Genomic DNA, 21,603 nt, shown 5'->3' on the forward strand with positions numbered 1-21,603 from the left:
AACACCTAAATGACTGTCTACAGCAGCCCGGATGGATCCCGGCAGGTCCATGTCATGGAATACTACACAGCCCCGAAAATAAACTGCATACAGCTCCAACACAGCCCGGAGGGAGAAGACCAGGCTGCAGAAGGAAACACACGGCCTCCTGCCACTGGTTTCTAGTTTTCAAGGGAGCAATACTATGTGTCACCTGGGGAGGAAGAAACATCCAGACAAAGTAGCAAGGCAGTCATTCAAGAAAGTAGTTGCTTCTGGAAGAGGGGGTGGTAGGGAATGGGAGCAGGTAGGAACATGTCGGGGGATTAGGCTGCATTTGGAATGCTTTAGTCCTTAAACTGGATGGTTGGTTCACCAATGTTTGTTTTTCCTGAACTCTGTGCTTTTTATATATCTGAAATACTGTGTCATACGCCAAAAAAAGCCATGAGCTGTAGAGGCGGACAGACTGGGATTTAAAGCCGGCCCAGCACTTTGCTGTTGGATGAGCTCAGTTTTCTCCTCTGCGAAGTGGGGATGGACCGCAACAGCCCCAGGACTCTTCTGAGAATCCCACGAGACTGTGCTGGTCAGGCCCGTGTACAGTCGCATGGCCTGGCCACACAGAGGCTGCTATTGCTCTTGCTGTGGGGACAGTCTCCTAAAATGAACGGGCGGAGGAGAAGCAGCGGTCCACAGGCCTCAGATTAAGGGAGGGGAGGGTTTACTTGTCCCAAGCCCGGAGCGGCCTTCAGTGATTCTTAACTGGTGACGCATCAGGGGCTCTGGGCATTGGCCAGTCTTGGTCCCTTGACCAGGATACATAAAGTCACAGGCCTGGGCTGGCTGCACTCCCTTCTCAGACTCTGTTCCTGGGCTTGTGGGGACCCCTCCCTGTTGCGAGCTGGACGGGACAGCTGGGCTCCCTCTCCGCCCTGTTCGCCCCGGCCTCTCCTGAGACCCTGCTCTTCATTCTCAAGGGGGAGGCTCAGCCACCTTATACCCAAAGCAACCCTCTGAAGTAACTTCCACAGGTCCCAGGCTTCCGTGGGTGTGGCCCAGAGCATGGAGTCCAGGCGTCCATCTCCTTGTTCAAATCCAGGCTTGGGGTGTGACTTCAGGGCTCTCAACCCTAAACCAGGCCGCCATGGCCTCTTTCTCCAGGCGGTGATGGAGAATACTGGCAGCAGGGCAGGCTCGGCCCACGGAGATGCATCTCAAAGGCATCAGGGGCACACCCCAGGGGTCAGTCATATGTATATTTAACGAGTTATGGGACTCCTCCCAGCTTTGGCACAATCTAAGTGGCTGCCTGTTGGACTCAAACATGAACCAGGGTGAGGGGACATGTGTAGGGGAGGGCAGGGTAGCACCTAGGCAGAAAAGCGGCCATAAGAGGGGAGCAGGGAGCCCCCACACGGGGTCTCAGCCACTGGAGCCCAGGGAGACTACCCTCCCTGGCACAAGCCCACGAGGTTATCGGAGTTCCTGAGAGCCCAAGGGCATTTCTGGGGCGCAGCTCCAAGACGGCGGCCGAAGGGAGTGGGGGTGGCTGTGAAATTTGATTTCAGATTGTAACGCATCTGGGGAACATTCTGACTTCATCTCGGCCCTGGCCTAACCCGGTCCCACCCCCTATTCATAAAGAGCAGCCCGGACTGGGGGCATCCTTCCTGCAGACCTAGGCCTCATTCTGCCTCAGCCCCTCACTGTGAATCCCGGGGGCCGACAGCTCCCTTTCCTGGGCTTCCATTCCTCCATCTGAACATGGATGGGAGGACAGCTAAGGTCTAATCAATCTAGCAGACCCTCTCCACATGCTTGCATAACCGGAGCCCGCCAAATCCCTTGTCCTGGTCACGTGGCCCTCCTCGGCCCGGCCAGTCCCGCACACAGTGAAAATAACACAACAGACCGGACGAGGCTGCTGTAAAGCCATCACGAGAGGTGTGTGTCAGCGAGCCGGCATATACGAGGTGCCCAATAAATGCTGCCTACGTGCTGCCTCCCTGGCTGTCTACCTCAGCTGCCCTGGCACCAAGCTGGCACCCGGAGGCCCTGCTTCTGGTTCCGCAGCTTCCTCAGCCCCCCATCAGGCCGACAAGCAGTCCGGATGTTTACACTGGCCAGCTAGGGCCCCGTGCCTGCGGGGGACAGGCTGGATAAACACACAGGGTCACACAGCTCCTGCCTCCAGCTTTCCGCAGACCACCTGCCTCCCGGCTGGGCTGCACTCCTCCGGCCTCTGCCCCCCTCCAGATCCGCTGTTTACAGATCCTCCCCACGATCTGTGTTGGGGACTGGCGGCGTCCAGCTGCCACCTGGCAAGATACCCTAGGGCAGTCTACCACTATCTCCGCAGCAGGGGCAAAGGCAGAAGGGGCCAGCTCTGGTAGCTGTGTTGGCTTGGACAGGTCACCCCGCTTCTCAGCGACTCGGTTTCCTCATCTACAAAACGGGGACAACAGGGACAGTGAAGAACAACGGGGTAGGGTGAGGAAGGCGCTGAGCACAGTGCCCGGCTCATGGAAGGTGCTGAAAAAATCAGCTCTTAAATAATTACTCTTTGATGGCTACTTGAGGAATCTGGCCAAAAAGCCAGTGGGCCCTGAGAGCCCATCTTAAAAATAAGTAACAGGAGGGCTCCTGGGTAGCTCAGTCAGTTAAGCATCTGACTCTTAGTTTCGGCTCAGATCAGGATCTCAGGGTCCTGAGATTGAGCCCCGCCTCGGGCTCTGTCTGCTTGAGATTCTGTCCCCCTTCATCTCCCTCCCCCTCTGCTCCACCCCCTGCTCACACTTTCTCTCTCTAAAATAAATAAATAAATCCTAAAAAAAAAAAAAGTAATAGGAAATTCTTGGCCAGACTGTGCCACGCACTTCCCATGCATCATGTCATCATGTCACACACCGACCCTGGGGGATAGGGTGCATTATTATCCCTGTTTCTCAGGTGGAGAACTGAGGCTCAGAGAGGTTGAGTCACTTACACGGGGGTCACACAGCCCTAGTAGGTGAGGAAGTGTGTGCCTGATCCACGGCCTGTGCACTTGACCTCCATACTCGCCCATGTCCCTACGGGAGCCTCAGTGGTGTCTTCCCTCCGCCCTTCCTCCATTCGGAGGATGCCTCTTCCTCAAGTCCCAGCCTCTTCCAGGCCACAGGAGTACTAGGAGCTGCCAGCAGCCTGGCGCTCAGCAGTGTGGTCACCACTGTCCCAAAGTCTAGGACAGATCGGATGCGATGTTCTTCTTTGCCCTGGGTCAGAGTCCGTACGGTCCCGTGGCTTCTGGGCCTCCTGGTTTGGAGAAGGGGGGGAGCCACTGTTGACGTATCACCTACCCCGTGCCAGGTTCTGTCAGGCATTTTCATGACCATCCTGTGCCGGAAGTATTATCCTCGTTTTATAGAGCAGACCAAGGCTCTGCGAGCTGACGTCACAGCCCATCAGTGGCAGGCCTGGGGACCCAGGCCGCTCTGACTCACCAGGCTGCCCCTGTCTCCCGAGGGAGATAAGACATGACACAAACAACCTAACACAAACCAGAAATCGATAACGGCCTTCAGCGAAGGCCAGATAACAGGCTGGGACATTTACAGAGAAGGGCTCGGCCTTCCTGGGGAAGTCTCTGTGTGAATAACACGAGAGGAATTCCTCACAGCAGACGCATGTCCTGGGGGCGACCAGCAGCCATGCCCACTAGGGGGTCTGTTAGGAACCTAAGCCTGGGCAGGCAGGGCTGACCACAAGAAATACACCTCCCTGCACAGCCGTGGCTGGTCAGTGCCTTCCCTGGTAATCAACACTTAATGAGCACCTGCTGTATACTGGACCAGGCACCGGGCTTGCACACTACTATATCTTATTCTATTTTCCTAGCAATCCTGTCACACAGGAAGAATTATTTTCATTTTAGAGAAAAAGACACTGAGGCTTAGAGAGGGGAGGGCGCTTCCTCAAGACCATTCTGCTTAGGAGGGGTGGGTCTGCCTGATTCCCAAGTCCAAATGGAACAGAGTGGAGTCCCTGGCTACCCCTCGTTGGTCTGGACACACCCCCCTCCTCCTCCCCAAGGCTCCCAGGGCAGCTTCCCCAGGCTCCCTGACAACTACCTCCACATGGCTCACAGGGACAGCTGGACAACTTCTGAGGTCAGCAATGTAGCTCCACTTACAGATGAGGAAACTGAGGCTCAGAGCTTAGTCACAGGGCAGCGTCGAGCGAGATGTGCTGGGGGCAGGCGTGTGTGTGGGTGAAACCAGGAGACCCAGTACTCTAGCTGAGCTGAGAGCTGCTCCCCTCTCTAAGGGTTGGGGACGGGCCAGTGCTGCCCACCTCTGGCCTCCTGAGAGATGCTTCCTTGCCACAACTATGGGCACCCTGTGGGGAATTTGGTGGCCCTTCACCCAGCAGAAGCCAAGAGATCCAACACAGAGGATGCTCTGAGGGCAGGAGACCAGCCGGCCTTGTTCACAGCCCAGTGCAAAGGGCAGGCCGAGGGCACAAGCTGGGGCTCCTCCCGTGTGCCCCATCCCAAGGCCCCAGGCCTGGTGATGAAAATGGCGGTGCCCACTATTGGCATAGGAGCCCGGGAGGTGCTGCCGTTTGGCCCTGGGAGTTGGAAGTTGGCCTTAATGGCTAGGCGGGCCAGGACAGAAATACCCAGAGCTGGTGAGGAGAATCCGAGAAGGGGGACAGACAGCGGGACAGTCAGAGAACAGAGTCGGGAAGGACAAGGGGGCTCAGAGTCAGGGAACATTTCCCGAGCCTGCAGGACATGGCTGGCTTCAAGCTGGCAGCTTCGTCACACTAGTTTTGTCACCAGAGTCTCTACACCGTCCCATGCACAAAAGAAAAGGATAATTCCCAAGACTGCAGAGAAAAACTGAGGTCAGGGTTGGGGAGGGGGGTGATGGGCCCAGCCCAGGGCATGAGTTCAGTGGTGACAGAGGGACAGAAAGGAATGATGGAAAGGGGACACAAGCAAACACAACAAAGCTGTCTAGGTGGAGGGGACAGTGGTGGACCCAAGGCTGCAAGGCTCCCAGGGCCCAGGCCCGGGGCTAGCATGGCAGATGTCCTCCCCCAACCACAGGCCAGCGCTCCTCTCCGTCCTTCTAAGCACCACGTGGAATGAAAAGAGCACTGCTCGACAGGCCCTGGGTTCAAATCTCATCCCTGATGCTAACTGGCTATGTGACCTTAAGCAGATCATCTGCCTTCTCTGGGCCTTCTCTGTAAGACAGAAGCACAAGTTCAGGGGCGCCTGGGTGGCTCAGTCGGTTAAGCATCTGACTCCGGTTTTGGCTCAGGTTTCAGCTCAGGTCACGATCTCAGGGTCCTGGGATCAAGCCCCATGTCTTTGGGCTCCACATTCAGCATAGGATCTGCTGGAGATTCTGTCTCTCTCTCTCGCTCTCTCTGCCCCTCTCCCACTCATGCGTGCTCTCTCATGCTCTCTCTCAAACAAATAAATCGATCTTTAAAAAAAGAAAGACAGAAGCACAAGCTGAAATGCCCCTTCTAGCTAGATGTGCAATCTTGGGCAAATCACTTAACCTCTCTGACCCTCAGTTTCCTCATCTGTAAAACGGCCCTATTAACGGTACCTGTATCTGATTAAATTAAATGAAAATATGTAGGTGAAGCACTTAGCCCACACGAGGCCCTCAATATTAGCTGGGATTAACATTACCATACGTTTAATTGGATTAACAGTTGTTAAATTCCCACAGCGTGTACAACAGTGCTGCAAAGTACCACAAATCGTCTCTCTCAAAATGCCAACAGCACCTGCATTAAGAAACACAGGCTGGGGCGCCTGGCTCAGTCGGTGAAGCATCTGCCTTCGGCTCAGATCATGATCTCAGGGTCCTGGGATCGAGTCCCCCATCGGGCTCCTTGCTCAGCGGGGAGTCTGTTTCTCCCCCTCCCGCTGCCCCTCCCTTCTGTTTGTGCTCTCTCTGTCTCAAATAAATTAATAAAATCTTTAAAACAAACAAACAAACACACAGACTGCTAATCTCAAAAGACCATCCCAGTGCCCTCGATGTCCAAGTCCAACAGGAGGCAGTGCAGGGTGGCAGGTCTCTGGTTACACAGACCTGCTTTCAGTCCGTCTCTGCCACCAACAAGCCATGAGAACCTGAACCTGGAGATACTATGTCACCTCTTTGGGCCTCAGTATCCTCATCTGTGAAAAGCGGATGCTGACTGAGCCACGCCTTGTATGACTGCCTGTGGCTTGAACAGGGTGATGACTACAGAGCATCTACACCAGGGTACTTGGGAGATGGTGGCGACTGCCAGCGCAGAGCAAGTGAACAGGTGGATGGGGCGGGGTAGGTCCGCAAATTACCAGAACAACCCTTCCTCCCCGGCTTCGGGCAGCTCAAGGGGCCCTGCAGGACTCAGGGAGAAACAGGCCGTGGGGACCCCAGCGTCTTGCTGGTGAGAGCGCTGGTCTGGTTTGGGAGGGAGAACAGGGCACCACCCTCTTTCCAGGGCAGAGGCCAGTGGGGGCCAGCAGGAATAGCCCTGGGCTGCTGAGACGAGAGGGAAGACGGGCAGCACCGGGAAGGACCCTGAGCCAAGGGGACAGCTGAGCTGTGAACCAGGGCCTGTCGATGCTCTCGCGGCTTGCGTGCAAGGGCTGGAAATCTGATATTCATCAGGCGGCCGACTATGCACCGTAATGGGGTAAAGGACTTTGTGTGTACCACACTTCATCCACCCGACAACCCTGTCAAGTAGGAGATTCTGTCCCCACTTGCACAGACAGGAGACGAGCTCAGATGGGCTACACGACTTGTACTGTTGCACAGTGTGGACACAAGGACACAATCACCATTCCTCCTCTCTCCCTGTCTTCTCCCTCCACCTCCCACTGTTCCTCTCTCTCTCTCTCTCTCCCTCTCTCTACTGTCACTCTGACTCCATCCAATGGTCCCGTCCTGCTCCAAAAATAATGATGAACTACAAGCACCTCAGGCTCTGGCCCTCCCATCCTGTTGAGCCTTATTTCAAAAGTCTGCACCCTCCCTACCCTAGCCCCCCCGGCCACTCTGCTTTTCCTTTAGTCCTTCCTATTCCCTTACACCCCAGGGCTGTTGCACACACTGTTCCCTGTGCCTGGAATGCTCTTCCCCTCCCAGCCAGTGAACACCTCTCCTCCAGATCACAGTGAGTGATCTAAGGCCCTCTCTGACCTTTACTAGGTCAAATCCTCCCCCTGACCTTTACAAGGTCAAATCCTCCCATCACAAGCATGCGTAGCACCAGGACTTCCCGGCATTAGTCACCACGGCAATCTCACACTTGTCTGAGGTTATCTGATGAAGAGCACCTTGCCCCCGTGGCTCCCCTCACATTAATTCACAGGTATCTGTCAAATACCTTCTATGTGCCAGTGCCCATGGTACTGTGGGGACAGTGAGAACAAGCCAGATAAGGTCTCTGCACCCGTGGAACTCACATTCTGATGGCAGGAAACGGCCGGCCGAGGGCACCACACATGCAAAAGGGTAGAGGTGGGGGAGCTGTAGTCTGTTCAGCTGAAGCAGGGAGGACAGGCCGGGGACAGCCAGAAAGGAGGCTGGAGAAATACGCAAGGACCAGGCAAAGAAATAGGCCCAGAACACCCTAGAGTTCCTATGAAGGAGTCTGACTTGCTCCCAGGGTAATGGGGAGCAATGGAAGGGTTTGAAACAGGACAGTGACGGGGCTCGCCATGTGTTTCAGAGAGCTAGCTGAGGCTGCAGTGGGGAGGAAAGGATGGAGGGCAAGGCTGGAGGCAGGGAGGCCACAAAGGAGGCTTGGCCTTAATCCAGGCAAAGGTGGCCGACAGAGGCCAGCAAGGACAAGGAGTGGGAGGAAGGGGAAGGGAGGCAGAATATTGATAGAATTTGGTCAAGGTCGCATCTGGGCGCCACCTCGAATTCCACTCAGGCCACTGTGCACAGCGGTGCCACTGACGAGGTCAGCAGGGCAGGCAGAGCACAGGTTTGGGAAGTAGGACGGTCAGTGCAGAGGTGGCCTCCACTAGGGAAGGAGGCCGGCAGGGTCCAGGGCAGAGGAAGAGGCAATGGCCTTGGGGACCATTCCAACGTGTAGCGGACAGAGAGGAAGGCATCTGAGACAGGCGGTGGCAGAAACCCTACAGAACACCCGCTCAGTACTCCTCAAAACGGCCGAGGCTGTAAGAAACAAGGAGAGTCTGGGAAACTGTCACGGACCAGAGGGAGCTAAGGCGACATGAGGACAAAATGTGACGTGGTGCTCTGGGTGTGCACCTTGCCACAAGAACTGCTGAAATCCAAGCAGAGCTCGGGGTTTCACTAACGGTAATGCAGCAATGCGGGCCGCTGAAGGCTGACGGGGGCACCATGGTCCGTACATGCTACCATCAGGGGAAACCAGGTGAAGGCGGATGCCAGAATTCTCATCATCTTGGCAACTTGTCTGCTCATCAAAAATTACTCCAAAAGAAGATGCTTATTAAAAAAAAAAAAAAAGTTGCAGGATTCCTGGTCCCATGGATTGACTCTCCCAAGAAAAAGAAACCGGGTAGCCTGTGGTGGGCGTCAAGAAGGGGAGTCGGCCCCCGGTGGGATGATGTTGGATCTGCACCCTGGTGGAAATCGTGTGTGTTTGCTGAAATCTCTGATGAGGACTCCGAGGCTGGAGTCATTTCAAAACCCAGGGCCCCTCACATTCTCCCAAAGGCTCCCAGAGAGCCTTTCATCTTTGCCCAGGGAGGTCTGAGGACACAGATAAAAGCCCTCATGTTTTTTAATCTTAAAAATTCATGACAAAAAAACCCCCAAAAAACTCATGCCAGGGACCCACAGTCTGAGTGGTTCAGTCAGTTAAGCATCTGACCAGCTCAGGTCTTGACCTCAGGGTCCTGAGTTCAGGCCTCACATTGGGCTCCACATTGGGCATGGAGCCTACTTAAAAAATAAAATAAAATCAGGGCACCTGGCTGGCTCAGTCGGTTAAGCGTTTGCCTTCGGCGCAGGTCATGATCCCAGGGTCCGGGGATGGAGTCCCAAATCGGGCTCCCTGCTCAGTGGGGAGCCAGCTTCTCCCTCTGCCTGCTGCTCCCCCTGCCTGTGCCCTCTCCCTCTCTGTAAAATAAATAAATAAAATCTTTTTTTTTTTTTAAAGATTTTATTTATTTATTCGACAGAGAGAGACAGCCAGCGAGAGAGGGAACACAAGCAGGGGGAGTGGGAGAGGAAGAAGCAGGCTCCTAGCGGAGGAGCCTGATGTGGGGCTCGATCCCATAACGCCGGGATCACGCCCTGAGCCGAAGGCAGACGATTAACCGCTGTGCCACCCAGGCGCCCCAATAAATAAATAAAATCTTAAAAATAAAAATTCATGCCCATTCTACATTCTATTCCAAAATAGTACCTTTTGATTTTGCTACAGAAGTAGCCCATTATATTCCCCAGGGCAGTCTCGTGTAGTGGTATGAAACGCCTAAATATGGAACTTAAGCATGGCGGCTCCTGGGTGCCTCAGTCAGAAGAGCATGTAACTTCTGATCGCAGGGTCATGACTTTAAGCCCCATATGGAGCAGAGAGGTTACTTTAAAAAATAATAATAATAAAATAAATTAAAATGAAGCCCGAAGCCTTAAGAGTGGATAAGCTAACTTGGAGAGGAGGCGGAGGCAAGGGGGACCAAAAACTCTGTGGCCCTACAACCAGCTAGACACTGGGCCAGGGACTCACAGTCATTCATTCTTTTGACAAATATTTATGTGTCCACACGTGCCAGCGCTGTTCTAGGTGGACCCAGCAGGGAACGAGACAGACCCAAATCCTTCTATGTCAGTGGGAAGGGACAGAGAAAGTAAAATCAGCAAGTGAAACAGGGAGTATGCCAGATTGTGGTAAGTGAGACAGAAAAATCAAGTGGTGGGGGGACGGAAGTGGACGGAAAATGGGAAGGGCGGGCATTTGTCACCAGGGTGGCCAGGAAGGTGATATCTAAGCAAGGACTCCAAGGAAATAAGGTAGCTTTCCAGATGGTTTCTCATTTATTTTTCACAACTGTGGGTGGTATTTATTTGCCCTGTTTTATAGATGAGAAAGCGAGCCTCAAAGAGGTAAAACAATTGACTCAAGGTCGCCCAGAAACGGATGGGGGCCCTGGGGGGAGGGTCTCGGACCAGACGCAGGCCCCTCATTCCTCTTGAGGAAGGCGGTTAGGAGCACCGTGCCGCCCCTGCCTGGGCTCCGGCAGACATCACTGCCCGATCAAGCCCACCCTGCTCGCGCCCTTGCCAAAGCCGGATTTCCAAACCCCTCCAACTCATCAGTACGGAGTTGCTGTACCTCCCCTCCGTGCATCTTCTCAACTTGATCAGGTTCAAGAGGTTCAGGGGTAGAATGGGCCAGCATGTGCCCCCTGAGGGTGCTGGGTGGGCAGAGGAAGGGGGAGGGGGACCAGCATTGGTCAAGGGGAGGGAGCCTCCACCGGCTCAGCCCAGCACGGTTCTGTCTGGGGTGACCTCGATGGCTATCAGGGATGTGGTTTACTGACTTAACAGCGTCTGGCGGCCCCCACCAACATCGCCCTGGGACCCCTCCATCCACGGCTAGAGCACTCTTCATAGCTGAGAAACAAGGTTGGAGGAGACCGAGACGGGGGTCTCCCCACCCCTGACCTTTTCCCCCTTCTTCCCGCATAAAGAGAAACATTTCAGGGTTGAAGAAATGACTCATATTTCCCCCAGAGAGGGCCAGGGCTGGGCTGAGTCGGGCTGGGGGAGCCCGAGGGTCACTAACCTGCCTGCCGGCTCTAGCTGAGGTGGCTCTGGGCCCCAGCAAGGCAGGGGACAAATGGAGACAGAGACGGCAGAGAAAAATGGCCAGTGGATCTCCCAACCCACCCTTGAGCGTGTCACTGGGTGTCACCCAGCATTGCTCAAATGGAACTTGATGGAGAAGAAAATTCCTCTGGACTTTCCTGGACGAGCTTTATGGCTGACTCACCGCCACCTGGGGACAGCAAGCGAATTCACAAATCACCAAAGAAGGAAAAAACGGTTCCTATTAAGCAATCTCTTCAGTGGATGGATCAGAGACCACCAGCATAAATGCTCACCGACTTTTGTTCAGGGTTTGTTCTGTAAAGAAGCACATCCTACAATAGCTGGGGTCGGATGATCGCAAAGTGTAATTTTATATATTCAATTCTACTTCTCCGTTAGCTGGCATTAAGCACTTAGAAATGCGTCCCCAGTGACAATATGAACAATCACTGGCCGCAGGATGGCTTGTCCCCCATCCTGAGCCCCTCCTTATCTCTGCCCTGTGAGGTCACGCCCTCCTCCGCTCATCCTTCACTGGGCATCTGCTGACGGCAAGTGCGTTGAGACAGCCAGGGTCTCTGCCCCCCACGACCTCCCCTCCAGGAGACAGAAGTAACAGTCGGAATGAAAGTAACACCGTGAGTGCCCTGAGGACACAACAGTGCCCACTCTTCACCCAGTTCCAAACAAGCTTCCAGCTGCCTGCCCTCCCCAGAGGGTACCAGCTGCCGCCCTCTAGGAAGACTCCTGGACGGGGCTTCAGAGCAACCTTCTGCTCACCCGCCTTTGGGGGCCTTCTCTAGTCCCTGCCGATGGCCCTTCTGAGCCAGAAGCACACCCAGCCTCCGCCCTGATATGGGACTCTTCCTAGGAGCCTACAAGAAACTCTGGCCCTGGAGCCAGCCAGAATACTGGCTCTGCTGCTTCTAAGCAGTGTGGCCTTGGTGGAGTCACCCTGCCTCACCAAGCCTCAGCTTCCTCGTCTGTTAAATGGGGACACAGTAAGACCCATCCCTTGAGAGTCGATTCTAAGGAAATGAGTCAACACACAGGCTGCTCACCCCAGGGCCTGGTTCAACGTGAAAGCTCACTAAACTGTGGTTCCTTGGTCCCGCTCCATGGAGCAGACAGGTCAGGGAACCCTGAGAACAGGTGTTAGAAAGAGTTATAAAGGGGTCTGGGTATTGGCCTCCCGTTGTCGGCCACAGCCTCAAGGAGCTCCTGGCTTCTCCGTGAGGCCGCTAGTGGCTTGTACACCAACCTACCTCATTTTCAAACCTGTTGCCCGTTTCACACCAGTGCCATGATTTCCAGAACTGAGCTCCCTACTGTGGGAAGGGAACTTTCTTAGGCTTGTCCTAAACTTGCCTCGCCCTGACCCAACAGGACCAGGGGGCTGAGCCAGTAGCACTGAATGTTTTTCCTGCCCCTTCTCAGCCCTCATCTTTCTTCCATCTGATGTTCTGAGCCAACAATAGCTGCTTTCCAGGCTCGGTTGCCACACAGCACACTACTCCCTGAGCAAAAATACCCATGCGGGGGAGGGTGGGGAAGCTAAGGGGGGGGGGCACAAAGCAGGGGGCCTGGGCCAGGGAGGTGGTGGCAGGAGGAGGAGAGCACATCTCTTGAGTGCCTACTGTGTATCAGGGTGAGAAGGGCCCGGTCGCTGGGGGAGATACAGAACCCCGGGACACCGTGGGAGTGGAGGGAGGGGTGGTCTCCAGGAGAGCAAGGGAGCCAGTCCCCAGAGAGGGATCAGGCCCGGGTCCAAGGTCCAGGGCAATGCCCAGGGAGAAGGGTGAGGTGAGTAGGCTCTAGAACCTTAGAAAAAAGGAGCCTGAACCCCAAAGAGATTCCAAATCCTAAGAAAAATGAGGGTTCAGATACAGAGGGGCTGATTTTCATGAGAGCGGAGTTAGAGCTCTCTTGGATCCCAGAAGGGGCAAGGTTTAGACAAGGGTGGGAGGTGGGGAGACGCCTGCAGACCTAGAAGTTCACTTAATTGAACATCTCCGTGGTCTTATTTGCCAGACAAGGTTAACTGGGGAAAGAAAACAAATCTTAAAATGGTAGCCGGCAGTTTCCACTTCAAGAGGTTCGGAGGAAAGGGTATCTCCTTGCTCCTGGGGAGACCCCACTGGGCAGCGAGGTAGGCCCAGGCTTTCTTGTGGCTCCTTTCTCTCCAACGCAGGGCATCTCCTCAGAGCCTCGGAACAACCCCCCCTCCCCCGGCCCAGTGAGGGGCTGTTTGTGTGCCGTGTTTCCAGCCCCCACCCAGCCCCACTTCTGTGGACTTCTTCAAAGCCTGGGGAGGGCTTCAGTGCAGAGGTCACAGAGAAAGAATCTGGAGGTCAGAGCACTGCCCCTCCCCCCCCATGTTTCAAAGACCAAATCTGTGCACATAAAGCATCCCCCTCCCTAGAAGCCACCAGTCTTTGGGGGAGGGGGAGACAGGGAGGGGGTCCAGACACCAGGCCCGGAGGAACTCTGCAGGCGTGGCTGCCAGGCATCTGGGCCGGAGTCAGTCTTGTGGGAGGCCCTGGGATGTGAGTTTCGATGCTGAGCTACGTGACCCCGACCCAGAGCAGCTCACACGCCTTCGTAGGCTCTGTTCTCACCCGTCAAAGCACTGGCCGGATCCCCTGCCCCACCCCAATTGATCACCGTCAACTGGACCCCTCAGTGTCTCTGCCTCTCCCTTGCCACTACCGCGGGCCTGGGCTGAACCACCCCTCCCACCCGCATTCTTGCCCCCTCCTCCAAGGCCCCCTCCAGTCAGCAGCCAGAGTGAGTTTAATAAAAGGCAAATCAGATCCTGTCACCTCCCTGCTGGCACCCCTCCACCCTGCTGGTTGTAAATTTTTGCCTTTTCTTCTTTTGCCAGCTTAAATGGGGTCTTTTGGTATAAAAGAAAATAAAGCCTAAAATTTATTGATTTGAACACACACACACACACACACACACACACACACACACACAGCTTTCCACTGCTCTTGGGATGAGGTCCAGATCTCTCACCCGGTTTACACAGCCTGGGGGGCCCACCCCTGACTCCCCCTCAGCCTCAACTTGGGTCACTCTGCCTTTGCTTTCTACTCCAGCTACACTGAGCATGCTCTAGGTCACCCACCTCAGGGCCTTTGCACATCTCATTCCCTCGGCTAGAATCTTTCTTTCCACCTTTTTAGCTGGATAACACTTAACCCATCCTTCAGATCTCCTCTCAAATGTTTCTTCCTCACAGCTGTCTTCCCTCCCCCTGGTCTCCCCTGAGCCTCTGCCTGCTACGGGCTTCCTGACAGAAGCTCACAGGGCATCCCGCTCATGGTTAGAGATCCGTGCGATTACCTAAGACCATGTCTGTGTGCTCACCACCTCCACCCTGTGTCTGCACACAGTGGGTGCTCAGTAAATGGTAGCTACTGTCACCATTGATCTTCCCATATTTACCTTTCCATGTTCACCTGGTTAGTGGAGCTGGATTCTGTGCCTCTAAGAATCTGTGTGCGAGAGCATACAAAAGAGGCAGTGTGGGGTACTGGAAGAATACCAGCCTTGGCAGCTGACGGATCTGGGTTATAATCCCAGCTCTGCTGCTACAAGCTGTTTGGCTTTGGGCAAGTCACCTGACTTCTCTGAGGCTCAGTTTCCAGATCTTTTTTTTTTTTTTTTTTAGATTTTTAAGACTTTATTTTTAGGGGCACCCGGGTGGCTCAATCAATTAAATGTCTGGCTTTTGATTTTGGCTCAGGTCATGATCTCAGGTGGTGAGATGGAGCCCCACGTCGGGAGTCTACTTCTCTCCCTCTTCCTCTCCCTCTGTCCCTTCCCACTCCCCCCACTCGCGCTCTCCCCTCTCTCTCTCTCAAAATACAAATAAAATCTTTTTTAAAAAAGATTTTCTTTTTAAATAATCTCTCCACCGAGCATGGGGCTCAAACTCACAACCCCGAGATCGAGAGTCGCGTGTTCTACTGACTGAGCCAGGCAGGTGCTCCTCTGATCCTGTTAACCTGAAGATTAAATTAATACTTTAGACAGATTGGTTACAAATGTCTTCACCATGACTGATAGAAATGTCTTTCAGGCTCCTGCCTTCTTTTGCCTCCATTTGTGCTACCAAGCAATGTTCTGATGGTTGAAATGACAAAATGCCCAGGACAATGCTGAGCCCAGAGCAGACATGCAATAAATCAGGATTTCCAAAGTGTGATCTGTGGCCCACCAGCATCAGAATCAGGGAGTTTGTCAGAGATGTAGGTTCCTATATTCCCTCCAAACTTACTGAATCAGAGTCTGGGGCAAGGGCAATGAAATTTCCATTTGTAACCAGGATTTCTGATGATTTTTTTTTTTAAGATTTTATTTATTTATTTGACAGAGAGACAGCCAGCGAGAGAGGAAACACAAGCAGGGGGAGTGGGAGAGGAAGAAGCAGGCTCACACCAGAGGAGCCTGATGTGGGGCTCGATCCCAGGACCTGGGATCACACCCTGAGCCGAAGGCAGACGCTTAACAACTGAGCCACCCAGGTGCCCCCGGGATCTCTGATGATTTTCATGCACATTCAAGTTTGAGAAGCATGGCAACCAATGCAATCTTATTGCTGTTACCACTAACGTGTAACTCCTGGGGGCCCTGATGCTAAGCCCAGAGGTTATCAGGAATGGGGTTAGAGCATCTGTCACCAGAAAGGCACATGGTCCATCATAAACTGATATGCTTCCTAATGGCTTAAAAACAAGCACGGGTCAGAGAAAGATAAATACCCTATGATTTCACTCATATGTGGAATTTAAGAAACAAAACAGATAAGCATAGGGAAAGGGAAGGAAAAATAAAATAAGATAAAGACAGAGAGGGAGACAAACCATAAGAGACTCTGAACTCTAGGGAACAAACTGAGGGTGGCTGGAGGGGAGGCTTGGGGGGGATGGGGTAAGTGGGGGATGGGCACGAAGGAGGGCACATGATGGAATGAGCCCTGGGTGTTCTATGCAACTCATGAATCACTCAATTCTACCCCTGATACCATACTACATGTGAACTAATTTCAATTTAGATAAAATCTTGAAGAAAAACAAAACAAAACAAAAACCATGAGCATAGGCCTTGGGATTAGACAAATCAAAGCATAAATTCTGGTCTGTCTACGCATTTGCTTAGCCGCATTTGCTTAGCTGTTGGATAAGCGGCCTGACCTCTCTGAGTTGCCTTCCTCAATTTTGAAATAGTGATAAACAACCTCACCTGCCAGGCTTGCTGACATAATCTGAGGAAGTGCCTTATGCAAAGTACACTTCAGGTGCTAGATGGGATGAAGGGGGAGGGGGAAAACCTAAGAGGAAGTGCTTTACCAGCTCCCCGGCTCCCCGTGCCTTCTCTGCCGCCACAAGTGCTCTGGGGGTGGACTGTGTGTGTCCTCACACACCACAATTCCTGGCCATCCAGGGAAGGCGGAGAGACCCTCCCCGAGAGGCTGGTCAAGCGGCCGGTGCCCTTGCAGAAGGGGCAGTCAGCCAGGTTTGTGAGGAGCAGAAGCAGGGGTTCTATGGGGAACGACTGGCTAGGTGTCCAGGGCCCTGGAGACCTGGGACCAGAAGAGTCATGTCTCCCAAGGTCAGGCCTTGCAGGGCAGTGGGCCCAAGCATGCCTTGCTGGGTGAGAACACAGACTCTGAAGACAGACTCTTCGGGTTTAAATTCTGGCTCGGCCACTACTGGCTCCAGCTGGCCGGCAAACTCCTACTCATTCTTCAAGACCCAACCAAATGAGGCGCCTGGGTGGTGCAATCGGTGGAGCGACCGACTCTTGATTTTGGCTCAGGTCGTGATCTCGGAGTCATGAGATCGAGCCCCATGCCGGGCTCCGCACTCAGTTCAGAGTCTGCTTAAGATTCTCTCTCTCTCTCTCTCTCTCCCTCTCTCGCTCATGCTCTCTCTCAAATAAAGAAAGAAATCTTAAAAAAAAAAAAAAAAAAAAGACCCAACTCAAGTATCATCTCCCTGGGCCAAGTTAGTCATCCATTTCTCCGGGCCCTCAAAGGCTCCTGCCCACACACTCAAATACTATTCAGGAATTTACCTGTTGGCTTGTCTATCTTTTCCACAGGCCTGGGAGTTCCTGGAGGGCACCCTCATATCTGGTACAGAGGACGCACTCAGCTAAATGTTGATTCAGTTTGAATTCCAACTCTCTCAGCTTCTTAGTTCCCTTCCCTTCCCCCACTAAATGCCTCCCACCCTACTCCCTATTCCTCTCCCGGAAACAGACCCTTTATTCTCTAAGATTTTAACTTCCAGATCCTTCTCCTGAAGGTCTGAATCTGCTCATCCCAGAGCCGATGCGTAAGGAAGGCTGCACAGAAAGACCTAATGTTCATTTCTCCGCCTGTGCCGACTGCAAAGGGCTCCCACGGAAGGTGAAGTGCTGAGGCCACGAGGCTGCCTGGTCCTAAGGACTGTGGGGAAACCATGAAGCAATGCCAGCGTAGTGGTTCAGAACCTGGGCTCTGTGACCAAACTGGGGTTCGACTCTTCCTCTACCGCTTATTGACGGAGACAGATACAGTGCCTCTCTGTGCCTCAGTTTCCCCCTATAAAATAGGGATAATAATAAATACCTCATGGGGTTGATGTGAGGACTAAGTGAATTTATCACATAAAACATTTAGCACTATGCCTCACACAGCAAATAACGCCATGAGCACCGTTATCATCACCTAATAGCGAAGCCTGAGAACAAAGAGAGGATTGAAGAAAACCCTAATGTGGGCAGAAGTTAAGACATCATTTCCCCCCAAGGGATCATCAGGTGTCGGCGGCCCCAGAAAGCGTCCTCTGAAGCAGCGTGCCCAGCCCTGTGCTGGTCGTGTTCTAACCGCAGCACAGCCGCGTTTCCCGGGCTCACCCCGGGACCGTGGGCTCGCTCGGAACAGCTCTGTCTGCACCTTCTCCCAGCACAGGCTGACACAGAGCAGAGTCGCGGGGAATGTCTGCCAAATAAACAAGCTCGCAATGTAACCTGAGTCCTTGACCGAGGCTCCAAGCGCAGTCCTCCCGGGGAGGCCCCTTTCATTGGTAAGACAACTCCCCGGTGCCCATAGCACATTTGCCTAGAGACCCCCCCAAATCCCTCCTGAGCCCACCAGAGGCTGGGAATACAGAGAGGAGAAGGTAGGGGCTCTGCTAGAACTCCATCTAGAAAGAAAACCAGCTCACAGAGACGAGGCACTTCCCGTATGGTAGGCATGGATCCCACACTTTACAAGAATTATGTTGCTTGTTTAAACAACTCTATGAAGTTTGGTACTATTATTATGCCCTTTTTCCTTAGGCAGAGGCCAAGGCGAAGAATGAAGGACTCTGCTTGAGGCTGCCTGGGTAAATGGCAGAGCTGGGAGTCAAACCTACGCAGGCTGGTCCCAGAGCTCCAGCTCCTGATCTGTGTTCCTGCAGGGAGACGTGACAGGGTGGGAAGTCTCACCCAAAGTGACTTGTGCCCTGACGGAAGGCAGTCCAGGGTGGGAAGTGAAGGCGGCTGTGGCAATCCATGACAGATGGGCGGGAGCTGGTCAAGAAAATTTCTAAGAACAGCTGTGGAAAGAGGAGTAGGCCTGATGTTGTTATCATGACGCCCACCTCTCTGAGTCGAGCACTGAACACGCACCCCACGTGCTCCGATCACATCAGCTTCATTTCATTTTAGTGATCACCCAGGGAGGTGGTTGTTACCCTCACTTCACAGATAGGAAGCCCAAGGCTCAGACTAGAAAACTTCCCTGCTAAAAGGTCCTTTATGACACCTAGGTGGTGGATCCTGGGTTCAAGTTCAAGTCAATCCCACAGGCCCCGCTCTTAAGCCTCAGGCCACATTGTACAAACAGGAATCAGTGAGTGCAGGGACCTGACGCCGAAGATGGGGAGCCATGCAGCGTTCCATCCTAGGCCTGTATTTGCTGACTGTCTGTCCCTTACTCAGGCTGGAGACAGACCCAACAGCTCCAGCCCACCTGAGTTGTGTGTGTGCGTGTGTGTGTGTGTTGGGGTGGTGGTGCTGGTAATTAAGGAACTTGTTAAAGGGTCTCCCAACTATATGGGGAAGTAAAATAAGCAAGCAGCCGTGGGGTGGGCTGACGAAAGCAATTTCCTCACCCCCCTGCTTCAGTGCATTCACCAGAACTAGAAATCAGCACAAGTGAAGGCTAGCCCCCAGACATTCTTTCCAGCATGTCACAAGGCTTAGAATGACAGAACCACAGCAGTAATCGTGTTGATAATGGCGTCCATTACCGAGGACCTACTATGTGCACCACCCCACGAGCTTTACTGCTTTACGTGAATCATCTCAACCATTCTTCATAACACCACCGTGAGAAAGATGTTACTATTACCCCATTCCACAGGGGGGAAAACTGAGGCTCAGAGAGAGTCACTGGCCCAAGGTCACCTAGCTGGGATAAGAACCCAGGTCTGTCCAGCTCTGAAACCCACATCTTAACCAGAAAGAGCACTAGATTAGGGGTCCAGGAGACCAGGGTCTAAGTCCTGCTTCTAACTCCCTGTCCTCAGGCAAATCTCTGTCCCCTTCTGAGCCTGTGTCGTCCCCCAAGAGGTTGGTCTAGATGATGTCTAAGTCGCACTTCCACTTCGACCTTCTGTGACTCTGAGAACCGCCATGCCCTCTTGCCCTCTCCCCGCCCACCACTCCAGGAAGCCCAGCAGGATGCCAGAGAGCCACCCACTCCACACCCGCAGAAAAACACGAAGTATTGCCTTCTTCTGGCTGCCTCGTGCTCCAAACCAGCCAGGACACCCAGAACCACAAAGCCACAAGATTCCCTCGAGCCGGGCCGTGGGAGCAGGAGCCCCGAGGGCAGAGGGGCCGGGCAACCCCTCGCAGCCACCACTTCCTCTGCCCTCACTTCTCGGCAGGGTGTGCGGAAGTGGGGGAGGCAGGCTTTGGCTCCGCACCCTTCTGGACCGTTTCTCTGGGTCCCCATGGCCTGGGGTGGTGGGAATGTGGTCACTTTGGGGGAATCCCGAGTTCACTCTGGAAGGTCAAGTTCAAGTGGAGGTTTTAGGACAAAAACCTTTGCTGGTTTTTCGCCAAAGGCAATTTTCGCCCACCATGCTCTGTGGCCGGAACGCCTTGTGGCATCTCGGATGCCCTGTCTCCCTCTCTCCTATCCTCTGAAAGAGCTGCTAAAATCCCAGATTCTGGAGTGAGAAAAGCCTCCCCCTCAGGACAGGTGAAAAGCACCAAGATTCCGCTCCCCTTTTACCTGACGCCAGCCTCCCTGCCTCACTCCTGCCCCCTGCAGTTCATCCTCCACACAGCAGCCAGAGCCTTAGCAAAACCTAAACCAGTCACCCCCTTGCTTGGAGCCCTTCAATGGTTTTCCATTACTCTCAGAACAAAATGCCAACTCCCCCAGCCTCTGTCCCCATGCCTGACAAGGTCCTGCATGACCTGGCCCCTCCAGGTCCACCTTTTCCTACCCCTTTGCCCCTTGCTCCCTCCGCCCAGCCACATCAGCCTTCTTGCTGCCCAAAACGTGCCAAACCCCGCATCCCTGTCTCAGGCCCTTTGCACATGTTGTTCCTCTGCTCAGAACTCTCCTTTCCCAAGTCTTTGCCCAGCTGCCCTCTCCTCATCCTTTGGGACTCGGCATGATGTCGCCTCCTTCCTTGCCCACCCATTTGACTAGCTTCCTCCCCACCTCTCAGCTAACTCTCCACTATATCACTCTGTTTTCTTTCCTTTCTCTGAAGTGATCTTTCTGGTTGGTTGCTTTGCCTGTGTGGTCTCTGGCTCCCTCCCCTACGATACACTTCCTCAAGGGCAGGATTTCGCTGCCCCATCCACTTTGGTCCCTACAATGAGGTGGGATCTCATTTTGTCCTTACAACTCTGCAGATGAGGATGCTGGAGTTCAGAGAGGTAGACTGACTTGCCCAAGGTCACACAGCCAGGAAGTGGCAGGACTGTGACCTGGGTCTACCTGAGACCCAGGCCATTTCTGCAAGGCCTCCATGGAGAGACTCCCATGGCCAGGGACCCACCTGGAGGGCTCTCACCCAGAGAGGACGGATTTACTGAGGTTCTTAGTAAGGATACCAAGAATGAAGGGCCTGTCCACTTCCTCAGTGGTCTTTCCACAGAGATACAGGGCAGCGGGGGCTCATCCGTGGAGCAGGTACAACCCTGGAGGTGAAAAAGCATGAGCGAATGCCTCCCAAATGAGGGGAGCCCACCAGAAACCGGGGAGCTGGGGAAACCTTCAATCCACCCAATGTTGTGCAGGAGGGGAAGCTGAGGACCAGAGCAAGGAAGGGGTTTACCTAAGGTCACATGGACTGGTAAAGCCTCACGGCATAAGGTCTCCAGATCCAGGAACTCCTCCTTGCCCTGAGAAATGACAAGTGAGACTCAAAGCCCAGGTTCTAGGAAGAGTGCCTGCCCAGAGCTGCCAGGCCCCGAGGGCAGGCGCAGGGCCAGCAGAGGGGATCTGAAGCATTAAGACAAAGAAAGGTCTCAAATTCCTTTCTTCTTTCAGAAAACATGCATCAAGAGTCTACTCCAGGCTAGACGCTGGGCCTGTCGGCAGAGGTGAACAATACACTCAGAAAATAGACTCCTCTCTGGAGAACCGCCTGGTAGTTTCTCCGAGAGTGAAAGACACACAGACCCAGCGGGCCCCCTCCCAATACCCACCCCCGAGAAATGAGTGCGTAGGTCCACTGAGAGACACACGGGAATGTCACGGCTGCCCAGACAGGAACATCGTCCATGGACA

At 53.8% G+C, this 21,603-nt stretch overlaps 1 protein-coding gene across 4 annotated transcripts in view; it reads right to left on the minus strand.

Annotated features, from left to right (window-relative positions):
* Positions 1-21,603, minus strand: part of ECE1 (endothelin converting enzyme 1) — a 123,046-nt gene that overhangs the window by 93,892 nt on the left and 7,551 nt on the right. The gene's annotated exons all lie outside the window — the stretch shown is intronic.

Source organism: Ursus arctos, unplaced genomic scaffold (genome assembly GCF_023065955.2).
Source record: "Ursus arctos isolate Adak ecotype North America unplaced genomic scaffold, UrsArc2.0 scaffold_32, whole genome shotgun sequence".
Classification (NCBI taxonomy): domain Eukaryota; kingdom Metazoa; phylum Chordata; class Mammalia; order Carnivora; family Ursidae; genus Ursus; species Ursus arctos.